The sequence below is a fragment of the Somniosus microcephalus genome, unplaced genomic scaffold, assembly GCF_052327205.1.
Source record: "Somniosus microcephalus isolate GS21.2 unplaced genomic scaffold, FLI_Smic_1.0 unresolved_chr2, whole genome shotgun sequence".
Taxonomy (NCBI): domain Eukaryota; kingdom Metazoa; phylum Chordata; class Chondrichthyes; order Squaliformes; family Somniosidae; genus Somniosus; species Somniosus microcephalus.
In genome coordinates this window covers 45,846,405-45,869,606 of record NW_028225180.1, presented here as the reverse complement: position 1 = coordinate 45,869,606, position 23,202 = coordinate 45,846,405, and positions in this window count along the sequence as shown.

Sequence of the window (23,202 nt, the reverse complement as noted above, 5' to 3'; positions counted from 1 at the left end):
TGGTCCGGCGAATACTGGAGAGCTCCTCCGGAGCAATCAAGGCAGCGGAACCGCTGCTTGAGGACCCCAATAGTTAGCTCGATGATGTTGCGGGTGGTTTGATGGGCCTCGTTGTAGGCCTCTTCAGCAGCGGTCCTGGGCGCGCGGAGCGGGGCCATGAGCCAGGTGCACAAAGGATATCCTTTGACCCCGATGAGCCATCCTCTTGGGAGAGGCTGTGCCTGGAACATGTCATGCACAGTACTCTGCCACAGGATAAAGGCATCGTGGCTGCTGCTGGGAAGCTGGCATTGACTGCCATGATGCGCTGCTTGTGGTCACATACCAGCTGCACATTCAGAGAATGGTAGCCCTTCCTGTTGCGATACTGCTCTCCATGCACCAGAGGGGCCCGCAAAGCCACATGCATACAGTCAATGGCGCCCTGCACCAAGGGGAATTCCCCGAGTCTGGCAAATTCCAATGCGCGCTGATGCCGGCTCTCGAGGGCCATGGGGAAGGAGATGAATTGGCTTCTCCTTCTGAACAGTGCTTCGGTCACGTGGCGGATGCAGCGATGTGCGCCATACTGGGAGATGTTTGCTATGTCCCCAGCAGCGTACTGGAAGGAGCCGGTGGCATAGAAGTTCAATGCCACCGTCACCTTCACTTCCACCGACAGAGACGTCCTGCACCTGATCTTTGGCCGCAGATCTCTGCGAAGCAGGTGGCAGATCTCTGCAATCAATCCTTTCGGAATCGGAGCCTTCTAACACATCGCGTGGCACACATGTTTATGTAGGAGCGCTGCTGGCGGTATAGACTGACTGGGTAAGGCCTACGTGGCCGACGCCTGTAGCCCCCTCTGCCTCTAGCCAGGGCTGCCCCTCTCACAATGCGTCTGCGAGCCCTACGGACATGGCGCTGCAGCTGCGCATTGGCTAACCATGCAACCCCCATCAAATCCTGGCAAACAGTCTAATTTCCAAATGGCCACTTGCAGCGCTATGGCCTGAGTCCAAAAATACCTAACTCTTGCTGCTTGAAACCAGTTAGCTATCCTCCTTGTACGATAGCAAAATACTGCAGATGTTGGAAATCTGAAATAACAACAGAAAATGCTGGAAAAACTCAGTTTTGAAGAAGGGTCAAACCCGAAACGTCAACTCAAATTTCTCTCCACGGATGTTGCCTGACCTGCTGAGTTTTTCCAGCATTTTCTGTTGTTATTTTAGCTATCCTCCTTGTTGTGTCTCCAGAAATGCGTTGCACAAGACTGTTTTCTGAAAAAAGGCTGGCCTTTATACTGGAGAGGACGTTCCCTTTAATTAGCGCCACCCGGGGCCCGCGCTGGTTGTGTTGCGATCCTATTTCCAAACGCTCCGGCCGCCCGCCGCACAATGGGGCGGTCCGACTGAAGTTTGCAATCGGGGCGGCCAAAGGGCGTTGCACGAGGATGTGATGTCATTTTCTGAGCGCGCATCCGGGCGGGCGCTAAACTTTGCGCCGGCGCTAACGGGCAACTTAATTTGGGGCGGGGCGCAAACTGCGCTGCGCCCGGGCGCTACACGCATAGCGCCCGGAAATCACTTCTATTAAGGCGCTAACTGCTGGCGCAAGCAACTGAAAATCTAGCCCCTAAGCTCTTGCTGCTTGAAACCAGTTAGCTATCCTCCTTGTTGTGTCTCCAGAAATGCGTTGCACAAGAGTGTTTTCTGAAAAAAGGCTGGCCTTTATACTGGAGAGCACATCCCCTTTAATTTGCGCCCCCCGGGGCCCGCACTGGTTGTGTTGCGTTCCTTTTTCCAAATGCTCCAGCCGCCAGCCGCACAATGGGGCGGTCCGACTGAAGTTTGGAATCGGGGCGCACAAAGGGCGTTGCACGAGGATGTGACGTCATTTTCTGCGCGCGCATCCGGGCGGGCGCTAAACTTTGCGCCGGCGCTAACGGGCAACTTAATTTGGGGCGGGGCGCAAACTGCGCTGCGCATGGGTGCTACACGCATAGCGCCCGAAAATCACTTCTCTTAAGGCGCTAACTGCTGGCGCTATCAACTGAAAATCTAGCCCTATGCCTCTATGGCTCTATGAGATCATTGGAGGGGTAAGCTCTAGAAACATTGAAGAAATGACTGATGTTGACACTTGGAGCAGACTCCCAGTTAAGATGAGTGGTGGGGATAGCTCTGGAAATATTGAAGAAATGGTGGATGCTGCGAGTGAGGTTATGTTGGAATGAAGCCACAAGATCTCGATTGCCTGTGAGGTACAGAACTGCGCCTGAATTTTCCTCCCCTACTGCCGGCGCTCCAGCCATGACAGGAATCGCGACTGGGCGGTGTGGGGTAAGGGTGCGCTGTATTGGGGGAGGTGGTGCCAGCCTGGGCCGTGTAAATGGGAGGGATTGCAAAACTCGGCCTTTTAATTGATTACCAGGTTACCAATTGTTTAACCCGGCAATCCGATAACTGCCGAACAGGGTGCAGAGAGAGCAGGCGCACTGCAAGGGTGTCAAAAAACCATTCGGTCCCTTCCTGCCCGCTCAGAAGAACCAGCCTCCAGAATGATCAATACTGACCGGCTTATTAACAACAAATAAACTGTGGGATAATGGTCCCCAATGGAACTCCTTAAAGTGGCAAAATCCCACAGCTTTAAATGATCCATTTTCCATCCCTCTCAGACCCAGTGTTTCTGCTCAGCCTGTGAAAAAAGTGAATTGGAAAAACTCACACATTGTTATTAAGATCCCATCGACAAACACACCAGCAACTACATTGATATGCGGAGCAATACAGACAGATCCTGGATTCATTTCACACTCACTCACACTGCGTTTGACAAAATTGTGTAGCATGAGACACTTACACCACCTTAACATGCCCCACATTGCTGCGCTCGCTCACTGGATCGACCTAGCCCTTCTCTGGATGCTATATTCACCATTATTTCCAGACTTCTATTTGCTGCCTCCTGTAAATATATTTTGTTACCGTCATCCAACTCGCCTGTGTAAAACTAACAAGACCCTCAGCACCCGCATTTCGGGCACTTCACACAGTGCCTCTTCACATTCTTAAGATTCCCGTTGATAGATATTCTCGATCACCTCTCTTTCAGGTCTTTTCCCTGGCAGCGTTTCCCGTCTCTGCTCCGCCCAGGTGGTGCTTGATTCCGACTGTACGGACAGAGTGAGAGGGATCAGATATGGATTTTTTATTACATTTTTGCTTTTGTCTCCTCCAGACGCGACGATTCCAATACTCACCTGGCCGTCCTCCCATCTTCCGCCCTCTATAAAATACAGCTCTATCAAAACTCTGCTGCCCGTGTCCTAACTCGCACCAGGTTTGGTTCACCATCACTCCCTGTGCTCGTTGGCCTACATTGGCTCACGTTCCAGCAACAAATCAATTTAAATTTATCGTGTTAAATCCATCCATGGATCATATATCCCTATCTCTGTAAGCTCCTCCAGCCCAAAAATCTTCACAGAACTCTGCATTCCTCAGATTCTGCCACCTTCCAAATCCCGATGTCCTTCACTGCAACTTTGGCGTCTGTGTCTTCAGCCATCTGGGCCCCAAGCTCTGGCAGTCCGTCCCTAAACCTCACCACTGCTTCACCTCTCTCGCTGCATTTAAGCCACGCCTTAAAACCTACCGCTTTGACCAAGATTTTGGTCACTTGTTCTAACATCTCCATATGAGCCTTGGAATCTACTTGTGTCTGTGATCGCTCCTGTGAGGCGCCTTGTGAAGTTTCACTGCGTTAAATTCGTATATCAATGCAAACTGTTGTTGCTTTTGTGAAGCAGAGCGACAGAGCAATGGGGTGGTAGTGAGAGAGATACAATGAGTGAGAGAGAAACAGACAGAGAGACAGAAATAGACTGAAATATATAGAAAAAGTTAGAGCAAGAGTGTCACTGTGTGCGTGAGGTAGACTTCGAACTCTTTTTATTTGATCCATTCACGCTCTGATACTTTAGCTTACAGGCTCCTGTGGAGAGGGGCGCGGATGGAGCTGCGAAGGCCTGTTGCTGTGTCGAATTCAAGAGGTTCCATATCAAGAGAAGTTCCTTCATAAAATGCTCATACACTGAATTCTTGGACAGAAATCAATTTGGCCATATAGTCATAGAGTCATAACGGCACAGAAGTAGGCCATTCGCCCATCGAGTCCGTGATGACTCTCTGTAGAGTAATCCAGTCAGTCCCATTTCCCCTCGCTCTATCCCTGTAGCAGGCACGTTTGTTTCGCTCAAGTGCCTATCCAGTCTCCCCTTCAATATATTGAGTGTCTCCACTTCAACCACTTCCGTCGGTAGCGGAATCCAGGTACTCACCACTCGCTGTGTGAAAAAGATCTCCTCAAATTCCCCCTATATCTCGTGCCCAAACCCTTAAATTAAACCTAGAAACAGAGAAGATAGGAGCAGGAGAAGGCCATTTAGCCCCTCGAGCCTGTTCTGCCATTTAATGAGATCATGGTTGATCATCCATTTCAGTTTCCTGTTCCAGCTCTCTCCCCGTATCCCTTGATACCTTTAGCGTTAAGAAATATATCTAACTCCTTTTTGAACATATTTAATGAATTGTCCTCAACTGCCTTCTGTGGTAGAGAATTCCAAAGGTTCACCACTCTCTAGGTGAAGAAATTCCTCCTCATGTCAGTCTTAAATGGCTTACCCCTTATCCTTATGTAAGAAGTCACACAACACCAGGTTATAGTCCAACAGCTTTATTTGAAATCACAAGCTTTCGGAGCGCTGCTCCTTCTTCAGGTGAAGTGGAGAAATGCATAAAGACACAGCTTATATAGTCAGAGAATCATGTCAGATGTTTACAGGTAACCTTTCCTAGCGAGCTGATAGCCAAGTTCCGCATTCATGAGGACGGCCTCAACCGATATCTTGGGTTCATGTCACGCTACATGTAACCCCACCTGATGCAGGGTCATCCAGACTCGAGTCGACATTGGGTTGTTCTCTCTACACAGGTGCGGCCGGACCTGCCGTGATTTCCAGCCAAAAAAAATGTTTTTTTTCTGTTTTTTTGTTTTTCATACAGACCCCAGCATCTGCAATATTTGACCCCTTGTGACCCCACCTCATTTTTCTTTGATGTAATGTTTCCCTGACTGACCTGTTTGGACACCATTCACACCTTTGACTGCTGTGATTATCTCTCTGCCGAGGTGCGATAAATGGCAGTTGGAAAGGTTACCTGTAAACATCTGACATGATTCCCTGACTATATAAGCTGTGTCTTTATGCATTTCTCCACTTCACCTGAAGAAGGAGCAGCGCTCCGAAAGCTTGTGATTTCAAATAAACTGTTGGACTATAACCTGGTGTTGTGTGACTTCTTACATTTGTCCACCCCAGTCCAACTCCGGCATCTCCACACCCCCTTATCCTTAGACTGTGACCCCTGGTTCTGGACTCCCCCACCATCGGTTACATCCTTCCTGCATCTAGTCTGTCTAGTCCTGTTAGAATTTTATAAGTTTCAATGAGATCCCTTCTCATTCTTCTAAACTCTAGCGAATACCAGCCCAATTGACGAAATCTCTCTTCATGCGTCATCCCAGGTATCAATCAGAGGAATCTTCGCTGCACTCCCTCCATGGCAAGAACATCCTTCCTGAGATAAGGCGACCAAAACTGCACACAATACTCAAGGTGTGCTCAACAAGGCCCTGTACAACTGCAGCAAGACATCATTGCTCCTGTACTTGAATCGTCTCGCTATGAAGACCATTTGCATTCTTAACTGCCTCCTGCACCTGCATGCTTACCTTCAGCGACTGGTGCACAAGGGCAGCAAGGTAACATTGCACTTCCCCTTTTCCCAATCTACTGCCGGTCAGATAATAATCTGCCTTCCTGTTTTTGCCACCAAAGCGCATAACCTTGCATTATAATGCATCTGCCATGCATCTGCCCAATCACCCAACCTGTCCAAATCATATGGGAGTTTCTCTGCATCCTCCTCACAGCACACACGCCCACCCAGCTTTGTGTCATCTGCAAACTTGGAGATATTACATCTTGTTCCCTCGTCTAGATCATTAATATTCATTGTGAATAACTGGGGTCCCAGCATCGATCCCTATGCTATCCCACTAGTCGCTGCCTGCCACTCGGAAAAAGACCCATTTATTCCAACTCTTTGCTTCCTGTCTGCCAACCAGTTCTCTATCCACGTCAGTACCTTACACCCAATCCCATGTGCTTTAACTTTGCACGCTAATCTCTTATGCGGGATCTTATCGAAAGCCTTCTAAAAGTCCAAATACACCACATCCACTGGTTCTCCCTTATCTATTCTACCAGTTGCACCCTCAAAAAATTCCAGTAGATTAGTCAAGCATGATTTACCCTTTGTTAGTCGATGTTGACTTTGTCCAATCCAGTCACTGTGTTCCAAGTGCTCTGCTATTCCATATTTTATAATGGACTCTAGCATTTTTCCCACTACCGAGGTCAGGCTTACCAGTGTATAATTTGACATCTTCCCTCTACCTCCTCTTTTAAGTAGCGGGGTTACATTAGCTACCCTCCGATCCATGGGAACTGTTCCAGATTCCATAGAATTTAGGAAGATGACCAGCACTTCATCTACTATTTCTGGGGCAAATTCCTTAAGTACACTAGGATGAAGATTATCAGGCCCTGGGGTTTTATCGGCCTTCAATCCCATTAATTTCCCTAACAACATTACCCTACATATACTGATTTCATTCTGTTCCTCCCTCTTATTAGACCGCATGTTCCCCAACATTTCTGGGAAGTAATTTGTGTCCTCCTTTTTGAAGACAGAGCCAAAGTATGTATTTATTTGTCTGCCATTTCTTTGTTCCCTATTATAAATTCCCCTGATTCTGACTGCAAGGGACCTGTGCTTGACTGCACCAATCCTTTTCTATTCACATATCTATAGAAGCGTTTACAGTCAGTTTTTATATTCCTTGCAAGCTTACTCTCATAATCTAGTTTCCCCCTCTTAATAAATCCCTTCTTCCTCTTTTGCTGATTCCTAAACTGCTCACAATCCTCAGGTTTGTTGCTTTTTCTGGCCAATTTATATGTCCTCTCCTTGGATCTTATGCTATCCCTAATTTCCCTTGTTATCCTCGGATGAGTCACCTTTTTAGGTTTACTTTTATGCCAAACAGGGACGAACAACTTCTGCAGTTCATCCATGCGATCTCTAAATGCTTGCCATTGTCTATCCAACCTTAACCATTTAAGTACCATTCCTCAATCCACACTACCCGACTCCCGCCTCGTACCATCGTGGTTTCCTTTATTTAAATTCAGAATCCTAGTCTTTGAGTCAAAAAGTTCACTCCCCATCTTAATGAAAAATTCTATCAAATTATGATCGTTCCTCTGCAAGGGGCATCGCACAACAGGACAGCTAATTAATCCTTTCTCATTACATAATACCGAGTCTAAGATGGCCTGATCTCTAGTTGGTTCCTCGGCATATTGGTCCAGGAAACCATCCCGTATACACACAATGAATTCCTCCTCCACAGTATAGTTACTAATTTGGTTAGCCCAATCTATATGTAGATTAAAGTCACCCATGATAACTGCTGTGCCCTTATTGCACGCTTCTCTAATTTCCCATTTAATGCCATCTCCAACCTCAGCATTACTGCTTGGGGGTCTGTATACAACTCCCACTAACGCTTTCTGCCCCTTGGTATTTCTCAGCTCTAACCATAAAAATTCCATATCATCGGAGCTAATGGCCCAGTAATTCGGGTCCAAATGCATGAGTACGGTCTGGGTACTCACGCATCTGGCCGGATGAAATGCCTGCGTTCAGGAAACACCGTGCATGCGGAGAACGCCAGCATTTCCGGTCCTCTGAATGAAGGGGTTCAGAGGCACAGCGCGTGCGACTGCACAGGCAGCGCATGCGCAGTGAACTTCGTCGATTTCATTCATGGATTCAGTGAGGGTAAGTCCTTACAAGTTACACTTGAAAAAAGCATGTGTAAAGTTGGTCCAAGGCTGCGGAGGAAGATATATTTTATCGTGGAGCTTCTGAAAGGCAATATTTTTGTTTGGGAAAGGGAGCAAAGTTATTTTAAGAAATGCTGAGGTTAGTTTTAAAGTTTAAATTGTTTTTTTAAACGTGTTTTCAGTACGGTAGGTAGAAGGAGCAATTGTGGCTGTGTGAATTGAATGTGAGAATGAGTGTTCTAAAATGAGTAATGTAACATTTCCAACACTTTTAAGAAAGAAACTTTTCATCAGTAATAAGTAATTATGTATGTATGTATGTCCGCATATATTCCTTTACGTATATGTATGTATGTTTTATATTCCTTTAATTATGTGTATGATTGTATGTTTTTAATTATGATTTTCCAATAAGTTACTTTCTCTGAAAGTCATAATTAAATATATACATTCATACACATAAGTAAAGGAATATATTCATACATGCAAAGGAATATATACAGACATACATACATAATTACTTAAAAGAATATATTACTGATGAAAAGTTTCTTTCTTAAAAATGTTGGAGTAATTTCCACATTTAATAAACACAGCAAATTCAATTCACATAGCCACAATTGATTCTTCTACCTACAGTACTGAAAACCCGTTTTAAAAAACAAAAATAAACTTTAAAACTTACCTCAGCATTTCTTAAAATAATTTTAATCCCTTTCCCAAACAACCACAGCCTCTGGAGCAAAAGTACTCATGCTTTTTTCATGTGTAAGTTGTATTGACTTGACCTCACTGAAAGCATGAATGAAAGCTGCAAATTTTACTGCGCACGCGCTGCCTGTACAGTCGCACGCGTTCTGCCTCTGAACCCCTTCGTTCAGAGGGCAGGAAATGCCGGTTTTCCCCACATGCGCTGTGCATGCTGAAAACCGGCATTTCCTCCGGACAGACGCGTAAGTACCCCTACCGTACTCGCGCATTTGGAAGGGAATTACTGGGCCAACATTTTACATGTCAATAAAATGAAAAATTTAACAATTGCACGATTTGCCCCCTCGCATCTGCGACTGAGGGTCCAAGGAGGTGCATTGCGCAACAGGTCATCATCGTACGTATCCTCACACTGTTCCCTTTCGGGAACTGTATGAAGTGGTGGAAGGATTTCTGGCCACGTTAACGCTCCTTCCATGACCATAACCATCTTCATACCAGCCATTAGGGTGGTTAGTCCTAAGGCGTGAGGGTTTTACGGGCTCCCACAACCCATCTGAGGGGGGAGGGCCACCCACACCCGTGAACGCAAGTATCCCGCTGGATGTCCACCCAGAATTTATAGTTGGAGCTGCGACTCCACTTGCCGGGACTGTCTGGAGCAGGGTTTGAAACCCTACTCCTTCTGGCCCAGCGGCGGGGATGCTTACCGCTACGCAAAAGGCCCACTCTGCGCAAAAGGTGACACCCATACGTTTCCTGCGCCTTTTCCCTCCTCGTGACTGGAGCCCTATGCTGCCATTTGAAAGACCAATCTATCATCTGTCCTTTTTGCGGCGCCTTTGACTTCTCATTACCAATGATGAGCAGGCGCTGCGCCTCCACCTCGTTGAGGAGACTGCTGAGGTCATCATCAGTTCAATTGTGAGTTCTTTTAATGTCGTGAATTGTGCTCATTCCAGCCATTTCACGTTGCTAATCGTATTGTGCCATTGGCGTAGCGGTAGGATCCCCGCCGCTGGGCCAGACGGGGTAGGGTTTCGAACCCCGCTCCAGACAATCCCGGCAAGTGGAGTCGGAGCTCCGGCTCTAAATTCTGGGTTGACATCCCGTGGGATATTTGCATCCGTGGGTGTGGGTGGCCCCCCTCCTTGTATAGCTTGTGGGAGCCTGTAAAATGCTCCCGCCATAGGACTAAGCACCCTAATGGCTGGTTCAAAGATGGTTACGGTCACGGAATCAGTGTTAATCACGGCCATAAATCCTTCCACCAATTCATACAGTTCCCCAAAGGGAACAGTGTGAAGACACGTATGACGACGACATTGGTAAATAAATAAATGGAATAAAAAAATTTATTTTAGGGCTTTTAAATGTCTTTAAATAGCTTTAATTCTGTTTAAAACTACTTCAGATTCTTCAAAATAATGTAAACGTTTTTAAAAGTTTATAAAAGTTACCAAGAGCTTCATATAAATACAAAAATCCTATTGAAAATGCTGCTTTGCATGTAAAAATGCTTAGCAGCTTGTGAGAAACATTGGGGGCATGTCCTATTAAACTGAGACCTCAAGGGGCGTGTCTCACTTGCACAGCGCGCTCCAGGCTTCGCGCTGGCTGCACTCCTGGGCGGCATGACGTCAGACACTGCCCGGGATTCTTCTTTTTCAAACACGAATTCCAGGCGTCCCTGGAGGTGAAATGTCAGCTCGTCGGGTCAGTGCATATCAGGGGCTTGCACGCGCGGCAAGCCATCGACCCGAATTACTGCGCCATTATCTTTCCTTACTATTGTTTAAATTTCCTCTTTAACCAGCAATGCTACACCACCCCCCTTTCCATTTTGCTACTCTTTCCTGAATATTGAATACCCTGGATGTTGTATACCGAGCCTTGATCACCCTGGAGCCATGTCTGTGTAATCCCAATTATATCATATCTGTTTACATCTATTTGTGCAGGTAATTCATTCACCTTAGTACGAATGCTCCTCGCATTAAGATACAAAGCCTTCAGGCTTGTTTTTTTAGCACCTTTAGAACTTTTAGAATTATTATTTACTGTGGCCATGTTTGATTTGAACCTTTGATTTCTCTGACTGCCACTTTTGCTTTTCTCCTTCCTGAATTTTGCTTCTATCCGTGCTTCACTTTCCTCTGTCTCCTTGCACAGGTTCCCAAACCTCTGCCATTTTAGTTTAAAACCTCCCCAACAGCACTAGCAAAGAGTCCCCCTAGGAGATCGGTTCTGATCCTGCCCAGGTGCAAACCGTCCAGTTTGTACTGGTCCCATCTCCCCCTGAACCGTTTCCATTATCCCAGGAATTTGAATCCCTCCCCCTTGCTCCATTCCTCTAGCCACGTACTCATCTGAAATATCCTTCTATTTCTACTCTGACTAGCTCGGGGCACTGGTAGCAGTCCTGAGATTACTACCTTTAAGGTCATATTTTTTAATTTACCTCCTAACTCCCTATATTCAGCTTTTAGGACTTCAACCCGTATTTTCACCTATATCATTGGTACCTATATGCACCAAGACAACTGTCTGTTCACCCTCCCTCTCCATAATGCCCTGCAGCCGCTACAAGGCATCCTTGACTCATGAACCAGGGAGGCAACATACCATCCTGGAGTCTCGTTTGCGGCCGCGGAAAGGCCTATCTATTCCCCTTACAATAGAATCCCCTATCACTGTAGCTCTCCCGCTCTTTTTCCTCCCGTCCTGTGCAGCAGAACCACTCATGGTGCCAAGAAGTTGGCTGCTGCTGCCTTCCCCCAGTAAGCAATCTCCCTCAACAATATCCAAAGCGGTATATCTGTTTGAGAGTGGGTTGGCCACAGGGGACCCCTGCACTCCCTCCCTGTGCCTACTACTCTGCCTGTTGATCACCTAATCCCTTCCTACCTGTGCAGCCTTTACCTGTGGTGTGACGAATTCATTAAATGTGCTATGACCGACGACCTCAGCATCGCGAATGCTCCAGTATATAAAATGTGCTTCCCCTAACCCGTTTAGCATCCACTAATGGGAACAGCCTTTCCCCGTCTTGCCTACACAAGCACTTTCATAATCTTGTGCAGCTCTATCAAATCATCCCTCAACCTCCTTTACTCTACTGAAACAAATCTGTTACTGTAGCTAAGATCTCCCATCCCCAGAACCATTCTGGTAAATCTACTCCGCACTTTCTCAAGTGTCTTCACATCCTTCTAAAGTGTGGTGACCAGAACTGCATACAATACTCCAGTTGTGACCTAACCAGTCCTTTACAGTGGTTCAACATAACTTCACTACTTTTACACTCATTACATCTATTTAGTAAGCCCACGATCCCATATGCTTTGCTAACCACTCTCTCAATATGTCCTGCCACCTTCAGGGACCTATTCACATTAACTCCCAGGTCCCTCTGTCCCCATACACTCTTTAAAACATTGCCATTAAGTGTATATTGCCTCTCCCTGTTCTGTCTGCCTAAATGGATCATCTCACACTTCTCTGTATTAAATTCCTTCGGCCTCTTGTCTGCCCATTCTGCTAGACTTTCTATGTCCTGTTGCATTCTATAGGTATCATCCTCACTGCTTTTTACACCCCCAAGTTTGGTGTCATCGGGAAATGTAGAAATTTTACTCTGTATTACGATGTCCAGGTCATTTATATATATCAAAAAAAGCAGTGGCACAGCAATGAAACTTGGAAAACAGCCAAGGAGTGCTTGATGCTTACACAATTAAGGATTTCTGTCCTGTATTCATACCATGATTTACGTGAGATGGTGTGCTTCGTTCTGTAGTTTCATAGGAGCTGTACGCTGATTTAGACACATGGTGTATCTCAGTTCACACTGCTTGATTAATGTCTGTACATTGAGATTTATATTGCGCCTAACCCCTGTCTACGCAGCCTGTGAGTTTTTGATGGGGCAGTGTTGAAGGTGCTTTATTCTGTTTCTAAACCGTGTTGTACCTACGCTGACAATGGGGGACAGAGCTTTAAATGTTATGCCCGTGATTTCACCTCTATTATCTGGATCTCGAGGGTGGACGTGGGGATGATGCTGCGCTGTGTGCCCGTGTCGCATAGGAAATGGCATCCGGAGGCACTGTCCGTAATGTACAGCAGTGCTCTTGCTTGCCCCATGGCTATCGTGTAGGCCAGTGGGTGTGTGGTTGGAAACGGGCAGGGATGGCTGCAGCGGCATGCCCGTGCGCCGAAACGGATATGGAAGTAGCAGTAGCCCTTGATCGGAGGGCTTGGGGGACGTGGGGGCCTGGGGGGCCTCGTGGCCGAGCTGCGTGGCCGCGCGATAGAGGGTGGAGCGCGCACCGACGCTGCGGAGGCCAGGTCGGGGGAGACGGCGTGTTTGGAGCTGGCGGACAGGAGCTTATCGGCTTCGTCGGCCAGGGCCTCGAGCTCCGTGAGGCTGGACGCCACGATCGCCGGGCGGATGCTGGGAGGATGTTGGTGGATAAAGAGCGTGCGGAAGAGGGAGCCAGGCGGTTTCTCGTCGGTCGGAGCAAGCATGTGTGAGAGCAATTCTGAAGGCGTGGAGTCACCGAGGCCCGGGAGGTCGAGGAGGTGGCAGTTGCGCAAGAATTGTGAGGCTGTGAATTTTTTAATGAGCGCGGCTTTGAGATATGCGTACTTGCCTTCCTCCAGAGGGTTTTGATGCGTTGTCCAGACTTTTGTGATTGTGGAGCTGCCCAGGGAGGCGAGGAGGTAGTCATACATCGTTGCGTCGGCGGTGATGCCGCAGAGTCGGAATTGCGATTCGGCTTGAAGGAACCAGGTGGTGGCCAGATTCTCCCAGAACTCCGGCAGCTTCACAGAAACTGCGTTTGTGTCAGCCATGGTTATGCTTTGGAGTCGTCCTGAGCGTCGGGGTCACCAATGTAGGAGTCTACGTACTCCTAGCAAAAAATACTGAACTCGGAGAGGTTCAACAGAAAAGGTTTAATTGCTGAGGCTGCATGCTGAACACAAAATGGAGTCAGAGACTACACAAATACGACTGCCTTGCATTAGTGCACAGCTTCGACTGCTCCTCCCCCGCTCTGGGCTTAATTATGTTGCAGATCGAGTTTCTTAAATGTGTGATCCTTCTTAAAGGCATGACGACTGATTTATCGTCTATGGACCAGAAAGCGGATTGTGTCCTTTCTGTGATCGGTACACCACACAGCTCCCCCCAGATTCCACTAGTAGGGAGTGTACGAACCAGCGTGCTGGCTTGATGGCACGGCCGGAACAGCTCTTGGCGGTTGGTGTCGGGAGCGGGGCGGTCGGACGCATCGGGCTCTTAGGCGGTCTGCCCCGCGGTGGGACTTGGCCCACTTGAACGGGTTCATCATGCTCCAGGTGCGCCAGCTTGAGCCGGTCGACCGACACCTTGTCAGTTCTGCCGCCCACTTTGAGGAGGAAGAACTTGTTACCCGTCTGGAGTACCTTGAAGTGTCCATCGTATGGGGGCCGTAGACGTCATTGGTGGGTGTCATGGTGCATGAAAACAAATTTGGTCATGTGCAGGCTAGGTGGTATGCGGGTTGCTGGTTCGCCGTGCCATGTGGTGGGTACCGGAGCGAACTGTTGTGCTCGGTTGGTGAAAGCTCAGCGTTGCTGTTCAGCCGACCAGTGGGTCATGGTGGTGGGCAGGAACTCTCGGGGTATGCACAGCGGCCGGCCGTACATGAGTTCCGCCGCCAAGGCTTGCAGTTCTTCCTTTACCGTGGAGCGTAGGACGTGCAGCACCCGCGGGAGGCGGTCGATCCAAGCCTCGTCCTCGAGGCTGGCACAGAGGGACACCTTCATGGACCTGTGGAATTGCTTGCACAGTCCGTTGGCTTAGGGGTGGTAAGCCATGGTGCGGTGAACGGCCAACCCGAGGTTTCGGGCGATGGTGGCCCACAGATCAGAGGTGAACTGCGGGCCTCTATCCGACATCATGTCGGAGGGGACGCCGAACCGAGCGACCTGGGTACCGATGAACACCCTTGCGATGTCGGCGGTGGTGGTTGACGTCAGTGGAATGGCCTCAGGCCTGCGGGTGGTACGGTCCACGATTGTCAGCACGTGCATGTGACCTTGTTATGGCGGCAGGGGTCCGACGAGGTCAATGTGGACGTGGTCAAACCTTCTTTCTGGCACGGTGAACTCCTCGAGTGGGGCTTTGACGTGCTGGTGGATTTTGGCACGCTGGCAAGCTATGCAGGATCTGAACCAGAGGCGCACATCTTTGCGCAGGCCGCGCCAGACTAATGGTTGGCCACCAGTCTAATGGACGCGGGGGTGCCGGGGTGTGAGAGGCCATGGACGATGTCGAACACCCGTTTTCGCCAGGACGCCGGGTCTATGTGGCGGGTTTGCACCAAAGAGGTGTCGCATTTGACTGTGACAGCCGACGGTCCGCAAGCGACATCGGTCAGTCGCAGCCCTGGGATGGTTGTGGGCACGGAGAGCAGATCGGGGTAGATGCGTTGCTCCACTGCCAGTTGAGCACAGTCCACTGCCAGGTGGGCGCCGTGGATGGCAGGGCGGGATAGGCAGTCGGCCATCACGTTGTCTCGACCAGAGATGTGCTGGATATCCGTGGTGAATTCGGACACCGCGGCGAGCTGGCGTTGTTGCCTGGCGGACCACAGGTCCACAAAGCTCGCCATCGCGAATGTCAGGGGTTTGTGCTCGACAAACGCGGTGAAGGGGCGGCCCTCCAGAAGAAATCTAAAATGGCGTACTGCCAGGTACAGTGCGAGGAGCTCGCGGTCAAAGGCGCTGTATTTGGCCTCTGGGGGGCGCAGTTGGCGGCTGATAAAGGCCAGCGGTTGCCAGGCCCCGTCGACCCACTGTTCGTACACGGCGCCGACCGCGTGGTCGGACGTGTCCGTGGTGAGCACCACCCTGGCGTTGGGCTGTGGGTGAGTGAGCATGGTGGCGTCGGCGAGCGCCTTTTTGGTCGAGTCGAAGCGGTCAACATGTCCGCCGACCACTCGATCGCCATTCTGTCTTTCATACCCCGGAGGGCTTCTTATAGGGGCCGCATGAGGGAGGCCGCTCCGGGAATGAAGTGGTTGTAAATGTTGATCATCCCCAAGAACTCCTGGAGGACTTTGATGGTGGTAGGCCGGGGGAACTGCTGGACGGCTTGCACCTTGGCGGGCAAGGGAATTGCTCTGTCCTGCGTGATGTGGTGGCCGAGGGATTCGATACTGCTGAGGCCGAATTGGCTGTTGGCTGGGCTGATGATGAGCCCGTGCTCACTGGGCCACTGGAACAGGGTGCAGAGGTGCTCGATCTGTTCCTGCTTGGAGGAATTAGCTACCAGATTATCATCCAGGTAGACAAAGAGGAACATTCAGGTAGCGGAGGACCGAGTCCATGAGCCGCTGGAAGGCCTGGGCCGCGTTTTTGGGGCCGAAGGGCATTCGGAGGAACTCGAATAGCCCAAAAAGGGTGATTATGGCTGTCTTGGGTACATCCGTGGGGTGGATTGGCAACTGATGGTAACCGCGCACCAGGTCGACTTTGGAGAAGACTGAGCTGCCGGCCAGTCTAGCCAAGAAGTCGTGAATGTGCGGTATGGGGTACTGATCCGCCATGGTGGCATCATTTAGGCGCCGGTAGTCCCCGCAGAGGCACCATCCCGCGTCGGGTTTGTTGACGATGTGGAGTGGGGAGGCCCAGTGGCAGTTGGAGCGGCGGATGATGCCGAGCTGTCCCATTGTGGTGAACACGGCCCGCACGATCTCCAGCTTGGCCGGGTCCAGCCTGCAGGCATGGGCATAAACCGGTGGGCCTGTGGTGGGGATGAAGTGTTCTACCCCTTGCATAGCAAACTTCGCGGAGCAGGTCGGGTTGGTGAAGGCTGGGAACTCAGCCAGGAGTGCTGAGCAGTCGTCCGTTGAGCGGGCGCGGCACTGCCACTCTATTTTGGTGGGTTGGGTGGGGCCATGGCACTCGGGATAGGTGACATGGTGTTCATGTCCACGAGGCGGCACCGAGGCACGTCGACCAACAGGCTGTGGGCACACAGGAAATCCACACCGAGGAGCGGGGAGAGCACCTTGGTGGTGATAAACTCCCAGTGGTAGCGGCGGCCTGTGAGGTCGATGGTGACGGTGCGGGTGCCGTACGTCCGGATGTCGGTGCCATTGGCGGCAGCCAGCGCAGGGCTGCGGCCACCTCACTGGATCTAGAGGGCGGACGCAGGGATGATGCTTCGCTGCGTGCCCGTGTCGCATAGGAAACGGCGTCCGGAGATGCTGTCCGCAACGTACAGCAGCGCGTTTGCTTGCCCCACGGCCATCGTGTAGTCTGGTGTGGGGTTGGTTGGAAATGTGCAGGGATGGCTGCAGCGGCGTGCCGGTGCGCCGAACCGGGTATGGAAGTAGCAGTAGCCCTTGGTCGGAGGGCTTGGGGGACGTGGGGGCCTGGGGGGCCTCGTGGCCGAGCTGTATGGCCACGCGATAGAGGGTGGAGCGCGCGCCGGCGCTGCGGATGCCAGGTCGGGGGTGACGGCATGTTTGGAGCTGGCGGACAGGAGCTTATCGGCTTCGTCGGCCAGGGCCTCGAGGTCCGTGAGGCTGGACGCCACGATCGCCGGGCGGATGCTGGGAGGTAGTTGGCGGATAAAGAGCGTGTGGAAGAGGGAGCCGGGCGGTTTCTCGTCGGTCAGAGCAAGCATGTGTGAGAGCAAGCCTGACGGCGTGGAGTCACCGAGGCCCGGGAGGTCGAGGAGGTGACAGTTGCGCAAGAATTGGGAGGCTGTGCATTTTTTAATGAGTGCGGCCTTGAGATGTGCATACTTGCCTTCCTCTGGAGGGTTTTGTAGTTTAGTCCAGACTTTCATGATTGTGGAGCTGCCAAAGGAGGCGAGGAGGTAGTCATACATCGTTGCGTCGGCGGTGATGCCGCGGAGTCAGAATTGCGATTCGGCTTGAAGGAACCAGGTGGTGGCCAGGTTCTCCCAGAACTCCATCAGCTTCACAGAAACTGCGTTTGTGTCAGCCATGGTTATGCTAAGGAGTCATCCTGAGCTTCGGGGTCACCAATGTAGGAGCCTACGTACACCTAGCAAAAAATACTGAACTTGGAAAGGTTCAACAGAAAAGGTTTAATTGTTGAGGATGCATGCTGAACACGAAATGGAGTCAGAGACTACACAAAATGCGACTGCCTTTCATCAGTGCACAGCTTCGACTGCTCCTCCCCCGCTCTGGGCTTAACTATGTTGCAGATCGAGTTTCTTAAAGGTGTGATCCTTCTTAAAGGCATGACGCCTGATTTATAGTCTACGGACCGGAAAGCGGATTGTGTCCTTTCTGTGATCGGTACGCCACAGTATATATATTATTCCTGATTGTATTTACTTCTTTTCACTCTCCCGGGCTTTCATTTCCTCTCGGTGGCCCGGATTTCTGGGGCCTCGGCTTCACTACTTCCTGGTGGATTGCCCTCATTAAACATGGCCGCACAGTCAGGAAGAGACTTCATCAAAAATAGACACTCCCAGGCTGCACCCCTTTCAAAGTGGATGTGTGAGTGTGAATATGAGTTTCTGCAAATTGCAGAGTCTGTGTGAGTGTGTCTGTATGTGAGTGGATATCTGTGCTTCTGCAAATTGCTGAGTCTGTGTGTCATGTTACTGTAAATTTAAATTCAATGTGGGTGGGAGGGAAACTGTGAGTGAGAGAGTCAGACAGTCAGTGAGAGAGAGATATGAAATCAAAAGGCAAGTTGCAGAATAGAAATCCTGTTTCTGTAGGCCGCAAAGTGAAAAGATATCATAATGAAAAGTGTCTTTGGTTTTAATCTTCCAACACGGCAATCATTTCTCTGCATGCTGGCCAGGGTGACTGTGTGCGAGAGTGAGTGCAAAAGCTGGTGTTTGTGTGAGATGTGGTCTGCTGTCTTATTACCTGCTGTTGTTGTATTAACCCCTATTGATTTCATTCTGGCCTGATCCACATGTAATGCTGCTGTGTGTCACTTTATTGCACTTTATTTAATTTCACTTCACTTCAAGACAGTCAGTGAGATACTGAAAAATGTCTTTGTGGACTGGCTGACAGTAGAAGCTGCTCTGGGATTTTTCATTATTTTTATTCCACTCCACTCAAATCAAGACAAGGCTGGCAGGCAGTGAGAGAGACGCATGAAATCAAGACAACATGCAGAATAACAATAAACACAGAAAATGCTGGAATTACTCACCAGGTCAGCCAGCATCTGTGGAGAGAGAAACAGAGTTAACATTTCAGCTGGATGATCATTCATCAGAACCTTGCCAGAATCTGACGAAAGGTCATCGTGCTGAAACATTGACCCCGATTTTCGCCCAGCCGTCTGGTGGATTTTCAGGCGGGCGGGGGCCAAAAATCGCAGAAACTGGAGGTCGCGACACCCCCCTGCCCAATTCGCCGCCCCGCCCGACTTTCGCCCCCGTATTTCAGCATGACCCGAATCAGTTCCACCCACCACAGGCGGGAATGGTCGGCGGGAGCCAAATGATCAATTATTTGCATGCTTAGTCATATTTTCAAGGGCCCTTGCAATTTTCAGCCTTTCCCCACGTAAAACACGCCTGGTGGAGACACCACTGATGGAACCTGGCGTGAACAGAGTTGGCTTGCTTGCTTTCAGCTGCAGGTCAATCAGGATTGAAGAGATTTAATCAGACAGCATTTGCGGGCTGCAGGACTTTGTTGCTGAAGGCTTGGGGCAAGTTGTTGAAGGCTTAGGCACAGTTGTGGAAGGTTGGAGCGTCACCCACTTCTCCAGTTTGAGCTCCTGGGAAGCCCCTCTCAGCACCCTATCTCAGCGCCTTCTCAACGGAGGCATCTGCCAGAAGAATGGGAGGCCTTTTGTTCCTTCCCTTCCTGGCATTAGAGGATCTCCAACATCAGAGGAGGCTGGAGCTACTCCAGCAACAGCAGCACCAGCAGGAGAGGCAGGCTGCGGCTCAGCCACCTGGGGCAGCACAGGCCAGCAGGGGCCAGCGCATGGAAGGCCGTCGGCGCAGGAGATACCCCCCAAACAGGGTCTACAGACACAGGGTCAGCTACGTCAACATGATTGAGCAGCAGTGCCATTGGTTGCTCTGACTTTCGCGAGAGGTTGTGACTGACATCAGCGCAATGCTGCAGCAAGACCTGGAGCCCAGAGCACCAGATCCAAACTACTTACCAGTCGCCATCAAAGTCACCACCGCACTCAACTTATATGCATCAGGCTCCTTCCAGAGCTCAGCAGCAGGCATAAGCGGCATCTCCCAGGTGGCCGCACACACTTGCAACACTCAGGTAACCGATGCCTTCTTTGCCCTCGCGCTCAATCACATCCATTTTACCAGGGAACGCGCAAGTGTGAGGGCGCGAGCGCTTGGATTAGCTTAGCTGGCAGACTTTCCAAGGGTGCAGGGCATCATTGACTGCACACATGTGGCCCTTAGGGCGCCCCACCGCAATCCAGGAGTTTTTGTCAACCGCAAGGGCTTCCACTCCCTTAATGTTCAGCTGGTGTATGACCATAAGAAGGTGATTTTGCATGTTTGTGCCAGGTGCGCTGGCAGCTGCCATGACTCCTCCATACTGCGCCAGCCTACTGTGCCTCTGCTATTCAGTCCGCCAAGCGAACTTCAAGGATGGCTACTTGGAGACAAGGGATATCCCCTGTGCTCTTGGCTAATGATGCCGTTGAGGAGACCAGCCAGCAAAGCTGAGGAGCGCTACAACTCCAGCCACATTACCACAAGATGCATTATCGAGCAAACCATCGGATTGCTGAAGATGCACTTCAGAGGCCTTGATAGATCAGGCGGAGCCCTACAGTACTCATCAGCCAGGGTCTCCAAAATCGTCGTAGTATGCTGTGTGCTTCACAACATGGCACAGCTTCGTGGCTTGCCGATTCCGCAGGACCAAGAGGCTCCTCACAGAGCCACCTCGGATGAGGATGATGCTGAGGAGAAGGAGGAGTAGGAGGAGGAGGAGGAGGATGGAAACGAGCATCCTGCAGAGGCCCGCCAACCAGCGGCACCAGTGCACGAGAACATTGCTGGGCGGAATGCATGGAACGCACTCATCCTGGGCAGATTTGCGTAGCCTGGTACATCAAACACTGCAGCCTCACTGCTTCTTAACTGATAATGGACAGTGGCCGATGCCTGCACATTCCTACCTATTTGACCAGCTTGCTGACATTTGCAAGTTATCCTAAGGCCTATATGTGATATCACCATTCGCCAAATGGCAGGCGCCTTAACTGCAGCAGTTGCAACCAGATTTTTTATGTACAGGAAAATGATGGCATTAAAACTATTTACAAGACTTTTCACCCAAGCGACTACCCTTGTGATTAGTGGTGCTTTATTTTTCTCTTACGCATGCTCCTACGTAGTGATACTCCTGTGGCTACAGCAGATGTGAAGGCCCCTTGCTCACTTTCCTGCTGCGCCTGTCTTGGCACATTTGGTGGGTGTCCTCTGGGGTGGCGAGCTTGTGAGGGATCGCCAGCAGTCTGCTGCTCCTGCGGCTGTGCAGGGCTTGAGAGTCCTATCTCACTGGGGTGTGGACTCCGGCGGGCCTCTGACCAAGGACTCTGAAGTGGCATGGAAGTGTGAGCGCGTGGAGAGGAGCCCCCACTTCCTTGAGGTGTGCCAACAACCTCCCTCTCATGGGTCAACTCCCCCTCAGCGCCTGCAAGTGGCTGCAGAGCACCTTGCTGCACATCAGGGGGGCCATGGGGACCCATCTCAGCACTGGAAGTCCTGCTCAGAGATGCCCATCGCTCCTCAAGAGATGCCATTCAATTCAGAGCACTCACCATGTTTTCGACACCCTGGCGACTAAGCTCCTCCATGGCCGCAGCCCTCCTCTCCTCAGCTGCAGCCCTCCTCTCCTCGGCTGCAGCCCTCCTCTCTTCGGCTGCAGCCAGCATTGCCATGGTGGTAGCCATCCTTTCCGTGGTGATGCTTTGATGCGCCAATGACTCCAATAAGGCTCTGCTCATGCTCGCCATGGACTGCTCCATTCGCTCCACACTTGCAGTGACCCTGGAGACAAAACCTCCCAGAGACTTCTACATCTGTGCATGGAGATCCTTCACCTCCTCTCTTGCAGATTGACCCAGAGGCATAGGGTCGACATGCAGCTGAGCTGAGCTGACAGAGACCTGCACCCTCTGACGAGGACTCTCCACTGCTGTCCCTGTCTCCACAATCTGCTGATGCTCACTTGTGAGCTGTGATACACCAGGTGACAACTCTACTCTATGTCCCGATGGTCCCACCGAGGTGTGAGTGTCTGCGCTGGTGCTGGGTGCACTGGTGATGCTGCGCCCTCAGAGGCTGGAGCTTCCTCTGAGGAGTCAGGCTGCAAAGCCTCTTCCTCCTCGGCAGTGGCGACGGGGGCTCCGGATGGTCCTGTGGGGGAGTAAAGGAAAGAGTTACAGATGTGATGCCAAGGCTACTTGCACATTGGATTTGGCATATGCTCATAAGTCCAAATGATGTGGCTTCAGAATCATATCAGCAACTCATGCTATGTCAATGAGAAAGATGGGGAACTATTCGGTCACCAGCTTGCGGGCTTGCTCCTGTCTCTCCTGCCCCAGCGTCCACAGGCACATCAGCCCCAGCAATCTCGATCGCAGCTTCCTCCCAGGGGCTCAGGTGGGCGATTGAGGGTGGTCCTCCTCCAGTCCTCGCACGCTCTCTTTTCCTGCAATGAGAGGCAAGTGGAGTTTGAGTGAGAGTGCAGGTGTGAGTGTAGAGATTGCATAGCATAGATGCTTAGAAGAAGACAAAGATGGTGTGAGGCTGCAAGACCAATGTGTGAGGGTGCCGGTCAGTCCCTTCAGTAAACCCTAGATGGCACCTTCACTGGTTGTTTTCCCTTTCTTAATTGACTAGTTTCTCCTGTGTTAATTATTTAACTGCCTTTTATCTGGTTTATTGGTTTCACCTGTTTTTGCTTCTATTTAAATTCTGTGGTTTCTTCCCTCTAGGCTCAGTCCTGACAAGGGAGTTAGTCTCGACAAGGTGCTCAGTCTCGACAAGCCTGTTGCCCTGTGGTAGCTTACCTTGACAAGTCGGTTGCCTTAGTGGTTGCTTGTCTTGAGCTCCTATGTCTATAACTGTTTATCTGTGTTATGTTCTGCTTGTATTTAAGTTCTGTGGTTTTTTTCTTTTGTTCTCGGTCTTGACAAGTTGCTCAGTCTTGATAAGGTGCTCAGTTTGGACAAGCCGGTTGCCCTGTGGTAGCTTGTCTCGAGCTCAGTCTTGACAAGCCGTTTTTTTTTTTTAATTCATTAATGGGATGCGGTCGTCGCTGGCTCGGCCTGCATTTAGTGCCCATCCCTAATTGCCCTTGATAAGATTGTGGTGAGCCACCTTCTTGAACCGCTGCAGTCCATATGGTGTAGGTACACACACAATGCTGTTTGGAAGGGAGTTCCAGGATTTTGGCCCAGTGACAGTGAAGTAACGGTGATACAGGTCCAAGTCAGGATGGTGTGTGGCTTGGAGGGGA